The sequence below is a fragment of the Schistocerca piceifrons genome, unplaced genomic scaffold (assembly GCF_021461385.2).
Source record: "Schistocerca piceifrons isolate TAMUIC-IGC-003096 unplaced genomic scaffold, iqSchPice1.1 HiC_scaffold_442, whole genome shotgun sequence".
Lineage (NCBI taxonomy): Eukaryota > Metazoa > Arthropoda > Insecta > Orthoptera > Acrididae > Schistocerca > Schistocerca piceifrons.
In genome coordinates, this window is record NW_025728670.1 from 1 (window position 1) to 18,701 (window position 18,701).

The 18,701-nt window shown below is 53.2% G+C and overlaps 39 non-coding genes across 39 annotated transcripts; 14 read left to right on the forward strand and 25 right to left on the reverse strand.

Moving 5' to 3' along the window:
* The first annotated feature begins 376 nt into the window (after positions 1-376).
* On the forward strand, positions 377-449 carry Trnar-acg. The gene has a single exon. It is a non-coding gene; the product is annotated as a tRNA-Arg (tRNA).
* Positions 450-1,211: 762 nt separating this feature from the next.
* On the reverse strand, positions 1,212-1,303 carry Trnai-uau. Its single transcript is given in 2 exon segments — positions 1,212-1,247; positions 1,266-1,303. It is a non-coding gene; the product is annotated as a tRNA-Ile (tRNA).
* A 449-nt stretch (positions 1,304-1,752) lies between these two features.
* Trnar-acg lies at positions 1,753-1,825 on the forward strand. The gene has a single exon. It is a non-coding gene; the product is annotated as a tRNA-Arg (tRNA).
* Positions 1,826-2,404: 579 nt separating this feature from the next.
* On the reverse strand, positions 2,405-2,476 carry Trnad-guc. The gene has a single exon. It is a non-coding gene; the product is annotated as a tRNA-Asp (tRNA).
* A 112-nt stretch (positions 2,477-2,588) lies between these two features.
* Positions 2,589-2,680, reverse strand: Trnai-uau. The gene is given in 2 exon segments: positions 2,589-2,624; positions 2,643-2,680. It is a non-coding gene; the product is annotated as a tRNA-Ile (tRNA).
* Positions 2,681-3,124: 444 nt separating this feature from the next.
* Trnar-acg lies at positions 3,125-3,197 on the forward strand. Its single transcript has one exon. It is a non-coding gene; the product is annotated as a tRNA-Arg (tRNA).
* A 579-nt stretch (positions 3,198-3,776) lies between these two features.
* On the reverse strand, positions 3,777-3,848 carry Trnad-guc. The gene has a single exon. It is a non-coding gene; the product is annotated as a tRNA-Asp (tRNA).
* Positions 3,849-3,960: 112 nt separating this feature from the next.
* Trnai-uau lies at positions 3,961-4,052 on the reverse strand. Its single transcript is given in 2 exon segments — positions 3,961-3,996; positions 4,015-4,052. It is a non-coding gene; the product is annotated as a tRNA-Ile (tRNA).
* Positions 4,053-4,497: 445 nt separating this feature from the next.
* Positions 4,498-4,570, forward strand: Trnar-acg. Its single transcript has one exon. It is a non-coding gene; the product is annotated as a tRNA-Arg (tRNA).
* Positions 4,571-5,149: 579 nt separating this feature from the next.
* Positions 5,150-5,221, reverse strand: Trnad-guc. The gene has a single exon. It is a non-coding gene; the product is annotated as a tRNA-Asp (tRNA).
* Positions 5,222-5,333: 112 nt separating this feature from the next.
* On the reverse strand, positions 5,334-5,425 carry Trnai-uau. The gene is given in 2 exon segments: positions 5,334-5,369; positions 5,388-5,425. It is a non-coding gene; the product is annotated as a tRNA-Ile (tRNA).
* Positions 5,426-5,870: 445 nt separating this feature from the next.
* Trnar-acg lies at positions 5,871-5,943 on the forward strand. The gene has a single exon. It is a non-coding gene; the product is annotated as a tRNA-Arg (tRNA).
* A 579-nt stretch (positions 5,944-6,522) lies between these two features.
* On the reverse strand, positions 6,523-6,594 carry Trnad-guc. The gene has a single exon. It is a non-coding gene; the product is annotated as a tRNA-Asp (tRNA).
* A 112-nt stretch (positions 6,595-6,706) lies between these two features.
* Trnai-uau lies at positions 6,707-6,798 on the reverse strand. Its single transcript is given in 2 exon segments — positions 6,707-6,742; positions 6,761-6,798. It is a non-coding gene; the product is annotated as a tRNA-Ile (tRNA).
* Positions 6,799-7,244: 446 nt separating this feature from the next.
* Positions 7,245-7,317, forward strand: Trnar-acg. Its single transcript has one exon. It is a non-coding gene; the product is annotated as a tRNA-Arg (tRNA).
* Positions 7,318-7,896: 579 nt separating this feature from the next.
* Trnad-guc lies at positions 7,897-7,968 on the reverse strand. Its single transcript has one exon. It is a non-coding gene; the product is annotated as a tRNA-Asp (tRNA).
* A 112-nt stretch (positions 7,969-8,080) lies between these two features.
* Positions 8,081-8,172, reverse strand: Trnai-uau. The gene is given in 2 exon segments: positions 8,081-8,116; positions 8,135-8,172. It is a non-coding gene; the product is annotated as a tRNA-Ile (tRNA).
* Positions 8,173-8,617: 445 nt separating this feature from the next.
* Trnar-acg lies at positions 8,618-8,690 on the forward strand. The gene has a single exon. It is a non-coding gene; the product is annotated as a tRNA-Arg (tRNA).
* A 579-nt stretch (positions 8,691-9,269) lies between these two features.
* On the reverse strand, positions 9,270-9,341 carry Trnad-guc. The gene has a single exon. It is a non-coding gene; the product is annotated as a tRNA-Asp (tRNA).
* A 112-nt stretch (positions 9,342-9,453) lies between these two features.
* On the reverse strand, positions 9,454-9,545 carry Trnai-uau. The gene is given in 2 exon segments: positions 9,454-9,489; positions 9,508-9,545. It is a non-coding gene; the product is annotated as a tRNA-Ile (tRNA).
* A 445-nt stretch (positions 9,546-9,990) lies between these two features.
* Positions 9,991-10,063, forward strand: Trnar-acg. Its single transcript has one exon. It is a non-coding gene; the product is annotated as a tRNA-Arg (tRNA).
* Positions 10,064-10,642: 579 nt separating this feature from the next.
* Positions 10,643-10,714, reverse strand: Trnad-guc. Its single transcript has one exon. It is a non-coding gene; the product is annotated as a tRNA-Asp (tRNA).
* A 112-nt stretch (positions 10,715-10,826) lies between these two features.
* On the reverse strand, positions 10,827-10,918 carry Trnai-uau. The gene is given in 2 exon segments: positions 10,827-10,862; positions 10,881-10,918. It is a non-coding gene; the product is annotated as a tRNA-Ile (tRNA).
* A 445-nt stretch (positions 10,919-11,363) lies between these two features.
* Positions 11,364-11,436, forward strand: Trnar-acg. Its single transcript has one exon. It is a non-coding gene; the product is annotated as a tRNA-Arg (tRNA).
* Positions 11,437-12,015: 579 nt separating this feature from the next.
* Positions 12,016-12,087, reverse strand: Trnad-guc. The gene has a single exon. It is a non-coding gene; the product is annotated as a tRNA-Asp (tRNA).
* A 112-nt stretch (positions 12,088-12,199) lies between these two features.
* Positions 12,200-12,291, reverse strand: Trnai-uau. Its single transcript is given in 2 exon segments — positions 12,200-12,235; positions 12,254-12,291. It is a non-coding gene; the product is annotated as a tRNA-Ile (tRNA).
* Positions 12,292-12,736: 445 nt separating this feature from the next.
* Positions 12,737-12,809, forward strand: Trnar-acg. Its single transcript has one exon. It is a non-coding gene; the product is annotated as a tRNA-Arg (tRNA).
* Positions 12,810-13,388: 579 nt separating this feature from the next.
* Trnad-guc lies at positions 13,389-13,460 on the reverse strand. The gene has a single exon. It is a non-coding gene; the product is annotated as a tRNA-Asp (tRNA).
* Positions 13,461-13,572: 112 nt separating this feature from the next.
* Trnai-uau lies at positions 13,573-13,664 on the reverse strand. Its single transcript is given in 2 exon segments — positions 13,573-13,608; positions 13,627-13,664. It is a non-coding gene; the product is annotated as a tRNA-Ile (tRNA).
* A 445-nt stretch (positions 13,665-14,109) lies between these two features.
* Trnar-acg lies at positions 14,110-14,182 on the forward strand. Its single transcript has one exon. It is a non-coding gene; the product is annotated as a tRNA-Arg (tRNA).
* Positions 14,183-14,761: 579 nt separating this feature from the next.
* On the reverse strand, positions 14,762-14,833 carry Trnad-guc. Its single transcript has one exon. It is a non-coding gene; the product is annotated as a tRNA-Asp (tRNA).
* A 112-nt stretch (positions 14,834-14,945) lies between these two features.
* Positions 14,946-15,037, reverse strand: Trnai-uau. The gene is given in 2 exon segments: positions 14,946-14,981; positions 15,000-15,037. It is a non-coding gene; the product is annotated as a tRNA-Ile (tRNA).
* Positions 15,038-15,482: 445 nt separating this feature from the next.
* Trnar-acg lies at positions 15,483-15,555 on the forward strand. The gene has a single exon. It is a non-coding gene; the product is annotated as a tRNA-Arg (tRNA).
* Positions 15,556-16,134: 579 nt separating this feature from the next.
* On the reverse strand, positions 16,135-16,206 carry Trnad-guc. Its single transcript has one exon. It is a non-coding gene; the product is annotated as a tRNA-Asp (tRNA).
* A 112-nt stretch (positions 16,207-16,318) lies between these two features.
* Positions 16,319-16,410, reverse strand: Trnai-uau. The gene is given in 2 exon segments: positions 16,319-16,354; positions 16,373-16,410. It is a non-coding gene; the product is annotated as a tRNA-Ile (tRNA).
* Positions 16,411-16,855: 445 nt separating this feature from the next.
* Trnar-acg lies at positions 16,856-16,928 on the forward strand. The gene has a single exon. It is a non-coding gene; the product is annotated as a tRNA-Arg (tRNA).
* A 579-nt stretch (positions 16,929-17,507) lies between these two features.
* Trnad-guc lies at positions 17,508-17,579 on the reverse strand. The gene has a single exon. It is a non-coding gene; the product is annotated as a tRNA-Asp (tRNA).
* Positions 17,580-17,691: 112 nt separating this feature from the next.
* Positions 17,692-17,783, reverse strand: Trnai-uau. The gene is given in 2 exon segments: positions 17,692-17,727; positions 17,746-17,783. It is a non-coding gene; the product is annotated as a tRNA-Ile (tRNA).
* Positions 17,784-18,228: 445 nt separating this feature from the next.
* Positions 18,229-18,301, forward strand: Trnar-acg. The gene has a single exon. It is a non-coding gene; the product is annotated as a tRNA-Arg (tRNA).
* Positions 18,302-18,701: the final 400 nt, after the last annotated feature.

Genomic DNA, 18,701 nt, shown 5'->3' on the forward strand with positions numbered 1-18,701 from the left:
CGACCGTCACCTGCGGCCATACTACGACTTTAGCACCTGTCTACGAATGCTTCATACGATTCTTGTTTTATATGCTACACTTACAAGCATGTCAACCGCTTGTCATCAGCGAAAAAATGCAAAAAAAACGGGCGCCTTGCATTCCGCTACCTGTCCAACAGCGACGGCAGATGTGTGGCAAGCTCTAAGCTGTGCAGGCGCTCCGTGGCCGAGCAGCAGGAGGAGAGATGCCTTCCTTGGTGGCAGCTCCCTGCAGAGTGCGGAAGACCAGAGTGGCCGCGCCGCCGTTGTCAGTGGATGACATGCAATTGCCGAGCCACGGAGAACACGTTGCTTTGCGATGTGCACCCGCCTCGTAGCAGAAAACGCGAACAGTGGCCCTGTGGCGCAACGGATAACGCGTCTGACTACGCATCAGAAGATTCCAGGTTCGAATCCTGGCAGGGTCGGCATTTTGTTAGTTGCGGGCGCGTAGCTAGGCAGTGCATTCGAATGTCTCCACCTTCGTGGAGTGCAATGTTAATCCTGAGCATCTCGCAGCTGCATCTCGAGACGATCGCGGTAAATATCGCTTCGTGCAAGCGTCAGCGTAGCGTCAGTCGAGCAAAGTCGAGACAAGTCAAGCTGGGAGATGCTACACAGTTAATTAAACGGTAGGCGACGCAGACAACGCTTTTCCAAGTGTCCCATGTCACGCACCGAAGAGCGCGCTTCTCTCGGCACAGCAGAGTGGCGCAGTGGAAGCGTGCTGGGCCCATAACCCAGAGGTCCGTGGATCGAAACCACGCTCTGCTAAAATTATTCTTTTTCTTGGGTGCTTCGAGCTCGATCATTAATCTTGGGGTGCGCTGATTCAGCGTCGACAGCAAACCCTGTGAGTTGTGAAACGACGACGTCGTGTGCAGAATACGAGAAACACTTCCTAAGACGCAGACTTTCTTACGATTTTTTAGCAATTACATTCCTTGATCACAACGGTAATGCTTTTTCGGGCCACACGTGCAACCTTCGCGATATAAAAATCGCACCTCCCCGGCGGGAATCGAACCCCGGTCTCCCGCGTGACAGGCGGGGATACTAACCACTATACTACCGAGGAACACGCAGTCGTTGACTACAGTGCACGCACATTTATGGTCTCTCAGGTACGTGATGCATCTCAAATCTAGCGTCCCGATGCTTCCATAGTCAGCTGCTACGAAATAAAAGTATGCCCCAGGTGAGGCTCGAACTCACAACCCCGGCATTGCTCACGGCTACTGCCTTATAAGTACCGTGCGCTAACCAATTGCGCCACTGGGGCTACAGCAGAGTGCTTACAGTTAGCGGTATTCACTTTGATGCCAACCTGTTGTGGCTACAGACCCGTCATACGACCGTCACCTGCGGCCATACTACGACTTTAGCACCTGTCTACGAATGCTTCATACGATTCTTGTTTTATATGCTACACTTACAAGCATGTCAACCGCTTGTCATCAGCGAAAAAATGCAAAAAAACGGGCGCCTTGCATTCCGCTACCTGTCCAACAGCGACGGCAGATGTGTGGCAAGCTCTAAGCTGTGCAGGCGCTCCGTGGCCGAGCAGCAGGAGGAGAGATGCCTTCCTTGGTGGCAGCTCCCCCCCTGCAGAGTGCGGAAGACCAGAGTGGCCGCGCCGCCGTTGTCAGTGGATGACATGCAATTGCCGAGCCACGGAGAACACGTTGCTTTGCGATGTGCACCCGCCTCGTAGCAGAAAACGCGAACAGTGGCCCTGTGGCGCAACGGATAACGCGTCTGACTACGCATCAGAAGATTCCAGGTTCGAATCCTGGCAGGGTCGGCATTTTGTTAGTTGCGGGCGCGTAGCTAGGCAGTGCATTCGAATGTCTCCACCTTCGTGGAGTGCAATGTTAATCCTGAGCATCTCGCAGCTGCATCTCGAGACGATCGCGGTAAATATCGCTTCGTGCAAGCGTCAGCGTAGCGTCAGTCGAGCAAAGTCGAGACAAGTCAAGCTGGGAGATGCTACACAGTTAATTAAACGGTAGGCGACGCAGACAACGCTTTTCCAAGTGTCCCATGTCACGCACCGAAGAGCGCGCTTCTCTCGGCACAGCAGAGTGGCGCAGTGGAAGCGTGCTGGGCCCATAACCCAGAGGTCCGTGGATCGAAACCACGCTCTGCTAAAATTATTCTTTTTCTTGGGTGCTTCGAGCTCGATCATTAATCTTGGGGTGCGCTGATTCAGCGTCGACAGCAAACCCTGTGAGTTGTGAAACGACGACGTCGTGTGCAGAATACGAGAAACACTTCCTAAGACGCAGACTTTCTTACGATTTTTTAGCAATTACATTCCTTGATCACAACGGTAATGCTTTTTCGGGCCACACGTGCAACCTTCGCGATATAAAAATCGCACCTCCCCGGCGGGGAATCGAACCCCGGTCTCCCGCGTGACAGGCGGGGATACTAACCACTATACTACCGAGGAACACGCAGTCGTTGACTACAGTGCACGCACATTTATGGTCTCTCAGGTACGTGATGCATCTCAAATCTAGCGTCCCGATGCTTCCATAGTCAGCTGCTACGAAATAAAAGTATGCCCCAGGTGAGGCTCGAACTCACAACCCCGGCATTGCTCACGGCTACTGCCTTATAAGTACCGTGCGCTAACCAATTGCGCCACTGGGGCTACAGCAGAGTGCTTACAGTTAGCGGTATTCACTTTGATGCCAACCTGTTGTGGCTACAGACCCGTCATACGACCGTCACCTGCGGCCATACTACGACTTAGCACCTGTCTACGAATGCTTCATACGATTCTTGTTTTATATGCTACACTTACAAGCATGTCAACCGCTTGTCATCAGCGAAAAAATGCAAAAAAACGGGCGCCTTGCATTCCGCTACCTGTCCAACAGCGACGGCAGATGTGTGGCAAGCTCTAAGCTGTGCAGGCGCTCCGTGGCCGAGCAGCAGGAGGAGAGATGCCTTCCTTGGTGGCAGCTCCCTGCAGAGTGCGGAAGACCAGAGTGGCCGCGCCGCCGTTGTCAGTGGATGACATGCAATTGCCGAGCCACGGAGAACACGTTGCTTTGCGATGTGCACCCGCCTCGTAGCAGAAAACGCGAACAGTGGCCCTGTGGCGCAACGGATAACGCGTCTGACTACGCATCAGAAGATTCCAGGTTCGAATCCTGGCAGGGTCGGCATTTTGTTAGTTGCGGGCGCGTAGCTAGGCAGTGCATTCGAATGTCTCCACCTTCGTGGAGTGCAATGTTAATCCTGAGCATCTCGCAGCTGCATCTCGAGACGATCGCGGTAAATATCGCTTCGTGCAAGCGTCAGCGTAGCGTCAGTCGAGCAAAGTCGAGACAAGTCAAGCTGGGAGATGCTACACAGTTAATTAAACGGTAGGCGACGCAGACAACGCTTTTCCAAGTGTCCCATGTCACGCACCGAAGAGCGCGCTTCTCTCGGCACAGCAGAGTGGCGCAGTGGAAGCGTGCTGGGCCCATAACCCAGAGGTCCGTGGATCGAAACCACGCTCTGCTAAAATTATTCTTTTTCTTGGGTGCTTCGAGCTCGATCATTAATCTTGGGGTGCGCTGATTCAGCGTCGACAGCAAACCCTGTGAGTTGTGAAACGACGACGTCGTGTGCAGAATACGAGAAACACTTCCTAAGACGCAGACTTTCTTACGATTTTTTAGCAATTACATTCCTTGATCACAACGGTAATGCTTTTTCGGGCCACACGTGCAACCTTCGCGATATAAAAATCGCACCTCCCCGGCGGGGAATCGAACCCCGGTCTCCCGCGTGACAGGCGGGGATACTAACCACTATACTACCGAGGAACACGCAGTCGTTGACTACAGTGCACGCACATTTATGGTCTCTCAGGTACGTGATGCATCTCAAATCTAGCGTCCCGATGCTTCCATAGTCAGCTGCTACGAAATAAAAGTATGCCCCAGGTGAGGCTCGAACTCACAACCCCGGCATTGCTCACGGCTACTGCCTTATAAGTACCGTGCGCTAACCAATTGCGCCACTGGGGCTACAGCAGAGTGCTTACAGTTAGCGGTATTCACTTTGATGCCAACCTGTTGTGGCTACAGACCCGTCATACGACCGTCACCTGCGGCCATACTACGACTTTAGCACCTGTCTACGAATGCTTCATACGATTCTTGTTTTATATGCTACACTTACAAGCATGTCAACCGCTTGTCATCAGCGAAAAAATGCAAAAAAACGGGCGCCTTGCATTCCGCTACCTGTCCAACAGCGACGGCAGATGTGTGGCAAGCTCTAAGCTGTGCAGGCGCTCCGTGGCCGAGCAGCAGGAGGAGAGATGCCTTCCTTGGTGGCAGCTCCCTGCAGAGTGCGGAAGACCAGAGTGGCCGCGCCGCCGTTGTCAGTGGATGACATGCAATTGCCGAGCCACGGAGAACACGTTGCTTTGCGATGTGCACCCGCCTCGTAGCAGAAAACGCGAACAGTGGCCCTGTGGCGCAACGGATAACGCGTCTGACTACGCATCAGAAGATTCCAGGTTCGAATCCTGGCAGGGTCGGCATTTTGTTAGTTGCGGGCGCGTAGCTAGGCAGTGCATTCGAATGTCTCCACCTTCGTGGAGTGCAATGTTAATCCTGAGCATCTCGCAGCTGCATCTCGAGACGATCGCGGTAAATATCGCTTCGTGCAAGCGTCAGCGTAGCGTCAGTCGAGCAAAGTCGAGACAAGTCAAGCTGGGAGATGCTACACAGTTAATTAAACGGTAGGCGACGCAGACAACGCTTTTCCAAGTGTCCCATGTCACGCACCGAAGAGCGCGCTTCTCTCGGCACAGCAGAGTGGCGCAGTGGAAGCGTGCTGGGCCCATAACCCAGAGGTCCGTGGATCGAAACCACGCTCTGCTAAAATTATTCTTTTTCTTGGGTGCTTCGAGCTCGATCATTAATCTTGGGGTGCGCTGATTCAGCGTCGACAGCAAACCCTGTGAGTTGTGAAACGACGACGTCGTGTGCAGAATACGAGAAACACTTCCTAAGACGCAGACTTTCTTACGATTTTTTAGCAATTACATTCCTTGATCACAACGGTAATGCTTTTTCGGGCCACACGTGCAACCTTCGCGATATAAAAATCGCACCTCCCCGGCGGGGAATCGAACCCCGGTCTCCCGCGTGACAGGCGGGGATACTAACCACTATACTACCGAGGAACACGCAGTCGTTGACTACAGTGCACGCACATTTATGGTCTCTCAGGTACGTGATGCATCTCAAATCTAGCGTCCCGATGCTTCCATAGTCAGCTGCTACGAAATAAAAGTATGCCCCAGGTGAGGCTCGAACTCACAACCCCGGCATTGCTCACGGCTACTGCCTTATAAGTACCGTGCGCTAACCAATTGCGCCACTGGGGCTACAGCAGAGTGCTTACAGTTAGCGGTATTCACTTTGATGCCAACCTGTTGTGGCTACAGACCCGTCATACGACCGTCACCTGCGGCCATACTACGACTTTAGCACCTGTCTACGAATGCTTCATACGATTCTTGTTTTATATGCTACACTTACAAGCATGTCAACCGCTTGTCATCAGCGAAAAAATGCAAAAAAACGGGCGCCTTGCATTCCGCTACCTGTCCAACAGCGACGGCAGATGTGTGGCAAGCTCTAAGCTGTGCAGGCGCTCCGTGGCCGAGCAGCAGGAGGAGAGATGCCTTCCTTGGTGGCAGCTCCCTGCAGAGTGCGGAAGACCAGAGTGGCCGCGCCGCCGTTGTCAGTGGATGACATGCAATTGCCGAGCCACGGAGAACACGTTGCTTTGCGATGTGCACCCGCCTCGTAGCAGAAAACGCGAACAGTGGCCCTGTGGCGCAACGGATAACGCGTCTGACTACGCATCAGAAGATTCCAGGTTCGAATCCTGGCAGGGTCGGCATTTTGTTAGTTGCGGGCGCGTAGCTAGGCAGTGCATTCGAATGTCTCCACCTTCGTGGAGTGCAATGTTAATCCTGAGCATCTCGCAGCTGCATCTCGAGACGATCGCGGTAAATATCGCTTCGTGCAAGCGTCAGCGTAGCGTCAGTCGAGCAAAGTCGAGACAAGTCAAGCTGGGAGATGCTACACAGTTAATTAAACGGTAGGCGACGCAGACAACGCTTTTCCAAGTGTCCCATGTCACGCACCGAAGAGCGCGCTTCTCTCGGCACAGCAGAGTGGCGCAGTGGAAGCGTGCTGGGCCCATAACCCAGAGGTCCGTGGATCGAAACCACGCTCTGCTAAAATTATTCTTTTTCTTGGGTGCTTCGAGCTCGATCATTAATCTTGGGGTGCGCTGATTCAGCGTCGACAGCAAACCCTGTGAGTTGTGAAACGACGACGTCGTGTGCAGAATACGAGAAACACTTCCTAAGACGCAGACTTTCTTACGATTTTTTAGCAATTACATTCCTTGATCACAACGGTAATGCTTTTTCGGGCCACACGTGCAACCTTCGCGATATAAAAATCGCACCTCCCCGGCGGGGAATCGAACCCCGGTCTCCCGCGTGACAGGCGGGGATACTAACCACTATACTACCGAGGAACACGCAGTCGTTGACTACAGTGCACGCACATTTATGGTCTCTCAGGTACGTGATGCATCTCAAATCTAGCGTCCCGATGCTTCCATAGTCAGCTGCTACGAAATAAAAGTATGCCCCAGGTGAGGCTCGAACTCACAACCCCGGCATTGCTCACGGCTACTGCCTTATAAGTACCGTGCGCTAACCAATTGCGCCACTGGGGCTACAGCAGAGTGCTTACAGTTAGCGGTATTCACTTTGATGCCAACCTGTTGTGGCTACAGACCCGTCATACGACCGTCACCTGCGGCCATACTACGACTTTAGCACCTGTCTACGAATGCTTCATACGATTCTTGTTTTATATGCTACACTTACAAGCATGTCAACCGCTTGTCATCAGCGAAAAAATGCAAAAAAAACGGGCGCCTTGCATTCCGCTACCTGTCCAACAGCGACGGCAGATGTGTGGCAAGCTCTAAGCTGTGCAGGCGCTCCGTGGCCGAGCAGCAGGAGGAGAGATGCCTTCCTTGGTGGCAGCTCCCTGCAGAGTGCGGAAGACCAGAGTGGCCGCGCCGCCGTTGTCAGTGGATGACATGCAATTGCCGAGCCACGGAGAACACGTTGCTTTGCGATGTGCACCCGCCTCGTAGCAGAAAACGCGAACAGTGGCCCTGTGGCGCAACGGATAACGCGTCTGACTACGCATCAGAAGATTCCAGGTTCGAATCCTGGCAGGGTCGGCATTTTGTTAGTTGCGGGCGCGTAGCTAGGCAGTGCATTCGAATGTCTCCACCTTCGTGGAGTGCAATGTTAATCCTGAGCATCTCGCAGCTGCATCTCGAGACGATCGCGGTAAATATCGCTTCGTGCAAGCGTCAGCGTAGCGTCAGTCGAGCAAAGTCGAGACAAGTCAAGCTGGGAGATGCTACACAGTTAATTAAACGGTAGGCGACGCAGACAACGCTTTTCCAAGTGTCCCATGTCACGCACCGAAGAGCGCGCTTCTCTCGGCACAGCAGAGTGGCGCAGTGGAAGCGTGCTGGGCCCATAACCCAGAGGTCCGTGGATCGAAACCACGCTCTGCTAAAATTATTCTTTTTCTTGGGTGCTTCGAGCTCGATCATTAATCTTGGGGTGCGCTGATTCAGCGTCGACAGCAAACCCTGTGAGTTGTGAAACGACGACGTCGTGTGCAGAATACGAGAAACACTTCCTAAGACGCAGACTTTCTTACGATTTTTTAGCAATTACATTCCTTGATCACAACGGTAATGCTTTTTCGGGCCACACGTGCAACCTTCGCGATATAAAAATCGCACCTCCCCGGCGGGGAATCGAACCCCGGTCTCCCGCGTGACAGGCGGGGATACTAACCACTATACTACCGAGGAACACGCAGTCGTTGACTACAGTGCACGCACATTTATGGTCTCTCAGGTACGTGATGCATCTCAAATCTAGCGTCCCGATGCTTCCATAGTCAGCTGCTACGAAATAAAAGTATGCCCCAGGTGAGGCTCGAACTCACAACCCCGGCATTGCTCACGGCTACTGCCTTATAAGTACCGTGCGCTAACCAATTGCGCCACTGGGGCTACAGCAGAGTGCTTACAGTTAGCGGTATTCACTTTGATGCCAACCTGTTGTGGCTACAGACCCGTCATACGACCGTCACCTGCGGCCATACTACGACTTTAGCACCTGTCTACGAATGCTTCATACGATTCTTGTTTTATATGCTACACTTACAAGCATGTCAACCGCTTGTCATCAGCGAAAAAATGCAAAAAAACGGGCGCCTTGCATTCCGCTACCTGTCCAACAGCGACGGCAGATGTGTGGCAAGCTCTAAGCTGTGCAGGCGCTCCGTGGCCGAGCAGCAGGAGGAGAGATGCCTTCCTTGGTGGCAGCTCCCTGCAGAGTGCGGAAGACCAGAGTGGCCGCGCCGCCGTTGTCAGTGGATGACATGCAATTGCCGAGCCACGGAGAACACGTTGCTTTGCGATGTGCACCCGCCTCGTAGCAGAAAACGCGAACAGTGGCCCTGTGGCGCAACGGATAACGCGTCTGACTACGCATCAGAAGATTCCAGGTTCGAATCCTGGCAGGGTCGGCATTTTGTTAGTTGCGGGCGCGTAGCTAGGCAGTGCATTCGAATGTCTCCACCTTCGTGGAGTGCAATGTTAATCCTGAGCATCTCGCAGCTGCATCTCGAGACGATCGCGGTAAATATCGCTTCGTGCAAGCGTCAGCGTAGCGTCAGTCGAGCAAAGTCGAGACAAGTCAAGCTGGGAGATGCTACACAGTTAATTAAACGGTAGGCGACGCAGACAACGCTTTTCCAAGTGTCCCATGTCACGCACCGAAGAGCGCGCTTCTCTCGGCACAGCAGAGTGGCGCAGTGGAAGCGTGCTGGGCCCATAACCCAGAGGTCCGTGGATCGAAACCACGCTCTGCTAAAATTATTCTTTTTCTTGGGTGCTTCGAGCTCGATCATTAATCTTGGGGTGCGCTGATTCAGCGTCGACAGCAAACCCTGTGAGTTGTGAAACGACGACGTCGTGTGCAGAATACGAGAAACACTTCCTAAGACGCAGACTTTCTTACGATTTTTTAGCAATTACATTCCTTGATCACAACGGTAATGCTTTTTCGGGCCACACGTGCAACCTTCGCGATATAAAAATCGCACCTCCCCGGCGGGGAATCGAACCCCGGTCTCCCGCGTGACAGGCGGGGATACTAACCACTATACTACCGAGGAACACGCAGTCGTTGACTACAGTGCACGCACATTTATGGTCTCTCAGGTACGTGATGCATCTCAAATCTAGCGTCCCGATGCTTCCATAGTCAGCTGCTACGAAATAAAAGTATGCCCCAGGTGAGGCTCGAACTCACAACCCCGGCATTGCTCACGGCTACTGCCTTATAAGTACCGTGCGCTAACCAATTGCGCCACTGGGGCTACAGCAGAGTGCTTACAGTTAGCGGTATTCACTTTGATGCCAACCTGTTGTGGCTACAGACCCGTCATACGACCGTCACCTGCGGCCATACTACGACTTTAGCACCTGTCTACGAATGCTTCATACGATTCTTGTTTTATATGCTACACTTACAAGCATGTCAACCGCTTGTCATCAGCGAAAAAATGCAAAAAAACGGGCGCCTTGCATTCCGCTACCTGTCCAACAGCGACGGCAGATGTGTGGCAAGCTCTAAGCTGTGCAGGCGCTCCGTGGCCGAGCAGCAGGAGGAGAGATGCCTTCCTTGGTGGCAGCTCCCTGCAGAGTGCGGAAGACCAGAGTGGCCGCGCCGCCGTTGTCAGTGGATGACATGCAATTGCCGAGCCACGGAGAACACGTTGCTTTGCGATGTGCACCCGCCTCGTAGCAGAAAACGCGAACAGTGGCCCTGTGGCGCAACGGATAACGCGTCTGACTACGCATCAGAAGATTCCAGGTTCGAATCCTGGCAGGGTCGGCATTTTGTTAGTTGCGGGCGCGTAGCTAGGCAGTGCATTCGAATGTCTCCACCTTCGTGGAGTGCAATGTTAATCCTGAGCATCTCGCAGCTGCATCTCGAGACGATCGCGGTAAATATCGCTTCGTGCAAGCGTCAGCGTAGCGTCAGTCGAGCAAAGTCGAGACAAGTCAAGCTGGGAGATGCTACACAGTTAATTAAACGGTAGGCGACGCAGACAACGCTTTTCCAAGTGTCCCATGTCACGCACCGAAGAGCGCGCTTCTCTCGGCACAGCAGAGTGGCGCAGTGGAAGCGTGCTGGGCCCATAACCCAGAGGTCCGTGGATCGAAACCACGCTCTGCTAAAATTATTCTTTTTCTTGGGTGCTTCGAGCTCGATCATTAATCTTGGGGTGCGCTGATTCAGCGTCGACAGCAAACCCTGTGAGTTGTGAAACGACGACGTCGTGTGCAGAATACGAGAAACACTTCCTAAGACGCAGACTTTCTTACGATTTTTTAGCAATTACATTCCTTGATCACAACGGTAATGCTTTTTCGGGCCACACGTGCAACCTTCGCGATATAAAAATCGCACCTCCCCGGCGGGGAATCGAACCCCGGTCTCCCGCGTGACAGGCGGGGATACTAACCACTATACTACCGAGGAACACGCAGTCGTTGACTACAGTGCACGCACATTTATGGTCTCTCAGGTACGTGATGCATCTCAAATCTAGCGTCCCGATGCTTCCATAGTCAGCTGCTACGAAATAAAAGTATGCCCCAGGTGAGGCTCGAACTCACAACCCCGGCATTGCTCACGGCTACTGCCTTATAAGTACCGTGCGCTAACCAATTGCGCCACTGGGGCTACAGCAGAGTGCTTACAGTTAGCGGTATTCACTTTGATGCCAACCTGTTGTGGCTACAGACCCGTCATACGACCGTCACCTGCGGCCATACTACGACTTTAGCACCTGTCTACGAATGCTTCATACGATTCTTGTTTTATATGCTACACTTACAAGCATGTCAACCGCTTGTCATCAGCGAAAAAATGCAAAAAAACGGGCGCCTTGCATTCCGCTACCTGTCCAACAGCGACGGCAGATGTGTGGCAAGCTCTAAGCTGTGCAGGCGCTCCGTGGCCGAGCAGCAGGAGGAGAGATGCCTTCCTTGGTGGCAGCTCCCTGCAGAGTGCGGAAGACCAGAGTGGCCGCGCCGCCGTTGTCAGTGGATGACATGCAATTGCCGAGCCACGGAGAACACGTTGCTTTGCGATGTGCACCCGCCTCGTAGCAGAAAACGCGAACAGTGGCCCTGTGGCGCAACGGATAACGCGTCTGACTACGCATCAGAAGATTCCAGGTTCGAATCCTGGCAGGGTCGGCATTTTGTTAGTTGCGGGCGCGTAGCTAGGCAGTGCATTCGAATGTCTCCACCTTCGTGGAGTGCAATGTTAATCCTGAGCATCTCGCAGCTGCATCTCGAGACGATCGCGGTAAATATCGCTTCGTGCAAGCGTCAGCGTAGCGTCAGTCGAGCAAAGTCGAGACAAGTCAAGCTGGGAGATGCTACACAGTTAATTAAACGGTAGGCGACGCAGACAACGCTTTTCCAAGTGTCCCATGTCACGCACCGAAGAGCGCGCTTCTCTCGGCACAGCAGAGTGGCGCAGTGGAAGCGTGCTGGGCCCATAACCCAGAGGTCCGTGGATCGAAACCACGCTCTGCTAAAATTATTCTTTTTCTTGGGTGCTTCGAGCTCGATCATTAATCTTGGGGTGCGCTGATTCAGCGTCGACAGCAAACCCTGTGAGTTGTGAAACGACGACGTCGTGTGCAGAATACGAGAAACACTTCCTAAGACGCAGACTTTCTTACGATTTTTTAGCAATTACATTCCTTGATCACAACGGTAATGCTTTTTCGGGCCACACGTGCAACCTTCGCGATATAAAAATCGCACCTCCCCGGCGGGGAATCGAACCCCGGTCTCCCGCGTGACAGGCGGGGATACTAACCACTATACTACCGAGGAACACGCAGTCGTTGACTACAGTGCACGCACATTTATGGTCTCTCAGGTACGTGATGCATCTCAAATCTAGCGTCCCGATGCTTCCATAGTCAGCTGCTACGAAATAAAAGTATGCCCCAGGTGAGGCTCGAACTCACAACCCCGGCATTGCTCACGGCTACTGCCTTATAAGTACCGTGCGCTAACCAATTGCGCCACTGGGGCTACAGCAGAGTGCTTACAGTTAGCGGTATTCACTTTGATGCCAACCTGTTGTGGCTACAGACCCGTCATACGACCGTCACCTGCGGCCATACTACGACTTTAGCACCTGTCTACGAATGCTTCATACGATTCTTGTTTTATATGCTACACTTACAAGCATGTCAACCGCTTGTCATCAGCGAAAAAATGCAAAAAAACGGGCGCCTTGCATTCCGCTACCTGTCCAACAGCGACGGCAGATGTGTGGCAAGCTCTAAGCTGTGCAGGCGCTCCGTGGCCGAGCAGCAGGAGGAGAGATGCCTTCCTTGGTGGCAGCTCCCTGCAGAGTGCGGAAGACCAGAGTGGCCGCGCCGCCGTTGTCAGTGGATGACATGCAATTGCCGAGCCACGGAGAACACGTTGCTTTGCGATGTGCACCCGCCTCGTAGCAGAAAACGCGAACAGTGGCCCTGTGGCGCAACGGATAACGCGTCTGACTACGCATCAGAAGATTCCAGGTTCGAATCCTGGCAGGGTCGGCATTTTGTTAGTTGCGGGCGCGTAGCTAGGCAGTGCATTCGAATGTCTCCACCTTCGTGGAGTGCAATGTTAATCCTGAGCATCTCGCAGCTGCATCTCGAGACGATCGCGGTAAATATCGCTTCGTGCAAGCGTCAGCGTAGCGTCAGTCGAGCAAAGTCGAGACAAGTCAAGCTGGGAGATGCTACACAGTTAATTAAACGGTAGGCGACGCAGACAACGCTTTTCCAAGTGTCCCATGTCACGCACCGAAGAGCGCGCTTCTCTCGGCACAGCAGAGTGGCGCAGTGGAAGCGTGCTGGGCCCATAACCCAGAGGTCCGTGGATCGAAACCACGCTCTGCTAAAATTATTCTTTTTCTTGGGTGCTTCGAGCTCGATCATTAATCTTGGGGTGCGCTGATTCAGCGTCGACAGCAAACCCTGTGAGTTGTGAAACGACGACGTCGTGTGCAGAATACGAGAAACACTTCCTAAGACGCAGACTTTCTTACGATTTTTTAGCAATTACATTCCTTGATCACAACGGTAATGCTTTTTCGGGCCACACGTGCAACCTTCGCGATATAAAAATCGCACCTCCCCGGCGGGGAATCGAACCCCGGTCTCCCGCGTGACAGGCGGGGATACTAACCACTATACTACCGAGGAACACGCAGTCGTTGACTACAGTGCACGCACATTTATGGTCTCTCAGGTACGTGATGCATCTCAAATCTAGCGTCCCGATGCTTCCATAGTCAGCTGCTACGAAATAAAAGTATGCCCCAGGTGAGGCTCGAACTCACAACCCCGGCATTGCTCACGGCTACTGCCTTATAAGTACCGTGCGCTAACCAATTGCGCCACTGGGGCTACAGCAGAGTGCTTACAGTTAGCGGTATTCACTTTGATGCCAACCTGTTGTGGCTACAGACCCGTCATACGACCGTCACCTGCGGCCATACTACGACTTTAGCACCTGTCTACGAATGCTTCATACGATTCTTGTTTTATATGCTACACTTACAAGCATGTCAACCGCTTGTCATCAGCGAAAAAATGCAAAAAAACGGGCGCCTTGCATTCCGCTACCTGTCCAACAGCGACGGCAGATGTGTGGCAAGCTCTAAGCTGTGCAGGCGCTCCGTGGCCGAGCAGCAGGAGGAGAGATGCCTTCCTTGGTGGCAGCTCCCTGCAGAGTGCGGAAGACCAGAGTGGCCGCGCCGCCGTTGTCAGTGGATGACATGCAATTGCCGAGCCACGGAGAACACGTTGCTTTGCGATGTGCACCCGCCTCGTAGCAGAAAACGCGAACAGTGGCCCTGTGGCGCAACGGATAACGCGTCTGACTACGCATCAGAAGATTCCAGGTTCGAATCCTGGCAGGGTCGGCATTTTGTTAGTTGCGGGCGCGTAGCTAGGCAGTGCATTCGAATGTCTCCACCTTCGTGGAGTGCAATGTTAATCCTGAGCATCTCGCAGCTGCATCTCGAGACGATCGCGGTAAATATCGCTTCGTGCAAGCGTCAGCGTAGCGTCAGTCGAGCAAAGTCGAGACAAGTCAAGCTGGGAGATGCTACACAGTTAATTAAACGGTAGGCGACGCAGACAACGCTTTTCCAAGTGTCCCATGTCACGCACCGAAGAGCGCGCTTCTCTCGGCACAGCAGAGTGGCGCAGTGGAAGCGTGCTGGGCCCATAACCCAGAGGTCCGTGGATCGAAACCACGCTCTGCTAAAATTATTCTTTTTCTTGGGTGCTTCGAGCTCGATCATTAATCTTGGGGTGCGCTGATTCAGCGTCGACAGCAAACCCTGTGAGTTGTGAAACGACGACGTCGTGTGCAGAATACGAGAAACACTTCCTAAGACGCAGACTTTCTTACGATTTTTTAGCAATTACATTCCTTGATCACAACGGTAATGCTTTTTCGGGCCACACGTGCAACCTTCGCGATATAAAAATCGCACCTCCCCGGCGGGGAATCGAACCCCGGTCTCCCGCGTGACAGGCGGGGATACTAACCACTATACTACCGAGGAACACGCAGTCGTTGACTACAGTGCACGCACATTTATGGTCTCTCAGGTACGTGATGCATCTCAAATCTAGCGTCCCGATGCTTCCATAGTCAGCTGCTACGAAATAAAAGTATGCCCCAGGTGAGGCTCGAACTCACAACCCCGGCATTGCTCACGGCTACTGCCTTATAAGTACCGTGCGCTAACCAATTGCGCCACTGGGGCTACAGCAGAGTGCTTACAGTTAGCGGTATTCACTTTGATGCCAACCTGTTGTGGCTACAGACCCGTCATACGACCGTCACCTGCGGCCATACTACGACTTTAGCACCTGTCTACGAATGCTTCATACGATTCTTGTTTTATATGCTACACTTACAAGCATGTCAACCGCTTGTCATCAGCGAAAAAATGCAAAAAAACGGGCGCCTTGCATTCCGCTACCTGTCCAACAGCGACGGCAGATGTGTGGCAAGCTCTAAGCTGTGCAGGCGCTCCGTGGCCGAGCAGCAGGAGGAGAGATGCCTTCCTTGGTGGCAGCTCCCTGCAGAGTGCGGAAGACCAGAGTGGCCGCGCCGCCGTTGTCAGTGGATGACATGCAATTGCCGAGCCACGGAGAACACGTTGCTTTGCGATGTGCACCCGCCTCGTAGCAGAAAACGCGAACAGTGGCCCTGTGGCGCAACGGATAACGCGTCTGACTACGCATCAGAAGATTCCAGGTTCGAATCCTGGCAGGGTCGGCATTTTGTTAGTTGCGGGCGCGTAGCTAGGCAGTGCATTCGAATGTCTCCACCTTCGTGGAGTGCAATGTTAATCCTGAGCATCTCGCAGCTGCATCTCGAGACGATCGCGGTAAATATCGCTTCGTGCAAGCGTCAGCGTAGCGTCAGTCGAGCAAAGTCGAGACAAGTCAAGCTGGGAGATGCTACACAGTTAATTAAACGGTAGGCGACGCAGACAACGCTTTTCCAAGTGTCCCATGTCACGCACCGAAGAGCGCGCTTCTCTCGGCACAGCAGAGTGGCGCAGTGGAAGCGTGCTGGGCCCATAACCCAGAGGTCCGTGGATCGAAACCACGCTCTGCTAAAATTATTCTTTTTCTTGGGTGCTTCGAGCTCGATCATTAATCTTGGGGTGCGCTGATTCAGCGTCGACAGCAAACCCTGTGAGTTGTGAAACGACGACGTCGTGTGCAGAATACGAGAAACACTTCCTAAGACGCAGACTTTCTTACGATTTTTTAGCAATTACATTCCTTGATCACAACGGTAATGCTTTTTCGGGCCACACGTGCAACCTTCGCGATATAAAAATCGCACCTCCCCGGCGGGGAATCGAACCCCGGTCTCCCGCGTGACAGGCGGGGATACTAACCACTATACTACCGAGGAACACGCAGTCGTTGACTACAGTGCACGCACATTTATGGTCTCTCAGGTACGTGATGCATCTCAAATCTAGCGTCCCGATGCTTCCATAGTCAGCTGCTACGAAATAAAAGTATGCCCCAGGTGAGGCTCGAACTCACAACCCCGGCATTGCTCACGGCTACTGCCTTATAAGTACCGTGCGCTAACCAATTGCGCCACTGGGGCTACAGCAGAGTGCTTACAGTTAGCGGTATTCACTTTGATGCCAACCTGTTGTGGCTACAGACCCGTCATACGACCGTCACCTGCGGCCATACTACGACTTTAGCACCTGTCTACGAATGCTTCATACGATTCTTGTTTTATATGCTACACTTACAAGCATGTCAACCGCTTGTCATCAGCGAAAAAATGCAAAAAAACGGGCGCCTTGCATTCCGCTACCTGTCCAACAGCGACGGCAGATGTGTGGCAAGCTCTAAGCTGTGCAGGCGCTCCGTGGCCGAGCAGCAGGAGGAGAGATGCCTTCCTTGGTGGCAGCTCCCTGCAGAGTGCGGAAGACCAGAGTGGCCGCGCCGCCGTTGTCAGTGGATGACATGCAATTGCCGAGCCACGGAGAACACGTTGCTTTGCGATGTGCACCCGCCTCGTAGCAGAAAACGCGAACAGTGGCCCTGTGGCGCAACGGATAACGCGTCTGACTACGCATCAGAAGATTCCAGGTTCGAATCCTGGCAGGGTCGGCATTTTGTTAGTTGCGGGCGCGTAGCTAGGCAGTGCATTCGAATGTCTCCACCTTCGTGGAGTGCAATGTTAATCCTGAGCATCTCGCAGCTGCATCTCGAGACGATCGCGGTAAATATCGCTTCGTGCAAGCGTCAGCGTAGCGTCAGTCGAGCAAAGTCGAGACAAGTCAAGCTGGGAGATGCTACACAGTTAATTAAACGGTAGGCGACGCAGACAACGCTTTTCCAAGTGTCCCATGTCACGCACCGAAGAGCGCGCTTCTCTCGGCACAGCAGAGTGGCGCAGTGGAAGCGTGCTGGGCCCATAACCCAGAGGTCCGTGGATCGAAACCACGCTCTGCTAAAATTATTCTTTTTCTTGGGTGCTTCGAGCTCGATCATTAATCTTGGGGTGCGCTGATTCAGCGTCGACAGCAAACCCTGTGAGTTGTGAAACGACGACGTCGTGTGCAGAATACGAGAAACACTTCCTAAGACGCAGACTTTCTTACGATTTTTTAGCAATTACATTCCTTGATCACAACGGTAATGCTTTTTCGGGCCACACGTGCAACCTTCGCGATATAAAAATCGCACCTCCCCGGCGGGGAATCGAACCCCGGTCTCCCGCGTGACAGGCGGGGATACTAACCACTATACTACCGAGGAACACGCAGTCGTTGACTACAGTGCACGCACATTTATGGTCTCTCAGGTACGTGATGCATCTCAAATCTAGCGTCCCGATGCTTCCATAGTCAGCTGCTACGAAATAAAAGTATGCCCCAGGTGAGGCTCGAACTCACAACCCCGGCATTGCTCACGGCTACTGCCTTATAAGTACCGTGCGCTAACCAATTGCGCCACTGGGGCTACAGCAGAGTGCTTACAGTTAGCGGTATTCACTTTGATGCCAACCTGTTGTGGCTACAGACCCGTCATACGACCGTCACCTGCGGCCATACTACGACTTTAGCACCTGTCTACGAATGCTTCATACGATTCTTGTTTTATATGCTACACTTACAAGCATGTCAACCGCTTGTCATCAGCGAAAAAATGCAAAAAAACGGGCGCCTTGCATTCCGCTACCTGTCCAACAGCGACGGCAGATGTGTGGCAAGCTCTAAGCTGTGCAGGCGCTCCGTGGCCGAGCAGCAGGAGGAGAGATGCCTTCCTTGGTGGCAGCTCCCTGCAGAGTGCGGAAGACCAGAGTGGCCGCGCCGCCGTTGTCAGTGGATGACATGCAATTGCCGAGCCACGGAGAACACGTTGCTTTGCGATGTGCACCCGCCTCGTAGCAGAAAACGCGAACAGTGGCCCTGTGGCGCAACGGATAACGCGTCTGACTACGCATCAGAAGATTCCAGGTTCGAATCCTGGCAGGGTCGGCATTTTGTTAGTTGCGGGCGCGTAGCTAGGCAGTGCATTCGAATGTCTCCACCTTCGTGGAGTGCAATGTTAATCCTGAGCATCTCGCAGCTGCATCTCGAGACGATCGCGGTAAATATCGCTTCGTGCAAGCGTCAGCGTAGCGTCAGTCGAGCAAAGTCGAGACAAGTCAAGCTGGGAGATGCTACACAGTTAATTAAACGGTAGGCGACGCAGACAACGCTTTTCCAAGTGTCCCATGTCACGCACCGAAGAGCGCGCTTCTCTCGGCACAGCAGAGTGGCGCAGTGGAAGCGTGCTGGGCCCATAACCCAGAGGTCCGTGGATCGAAACCACGCTCTGCTAAAATTATTCTTTTTCTTGGGTGCTTCGAGCTCGATCATTAATCTTGGGGTGCGC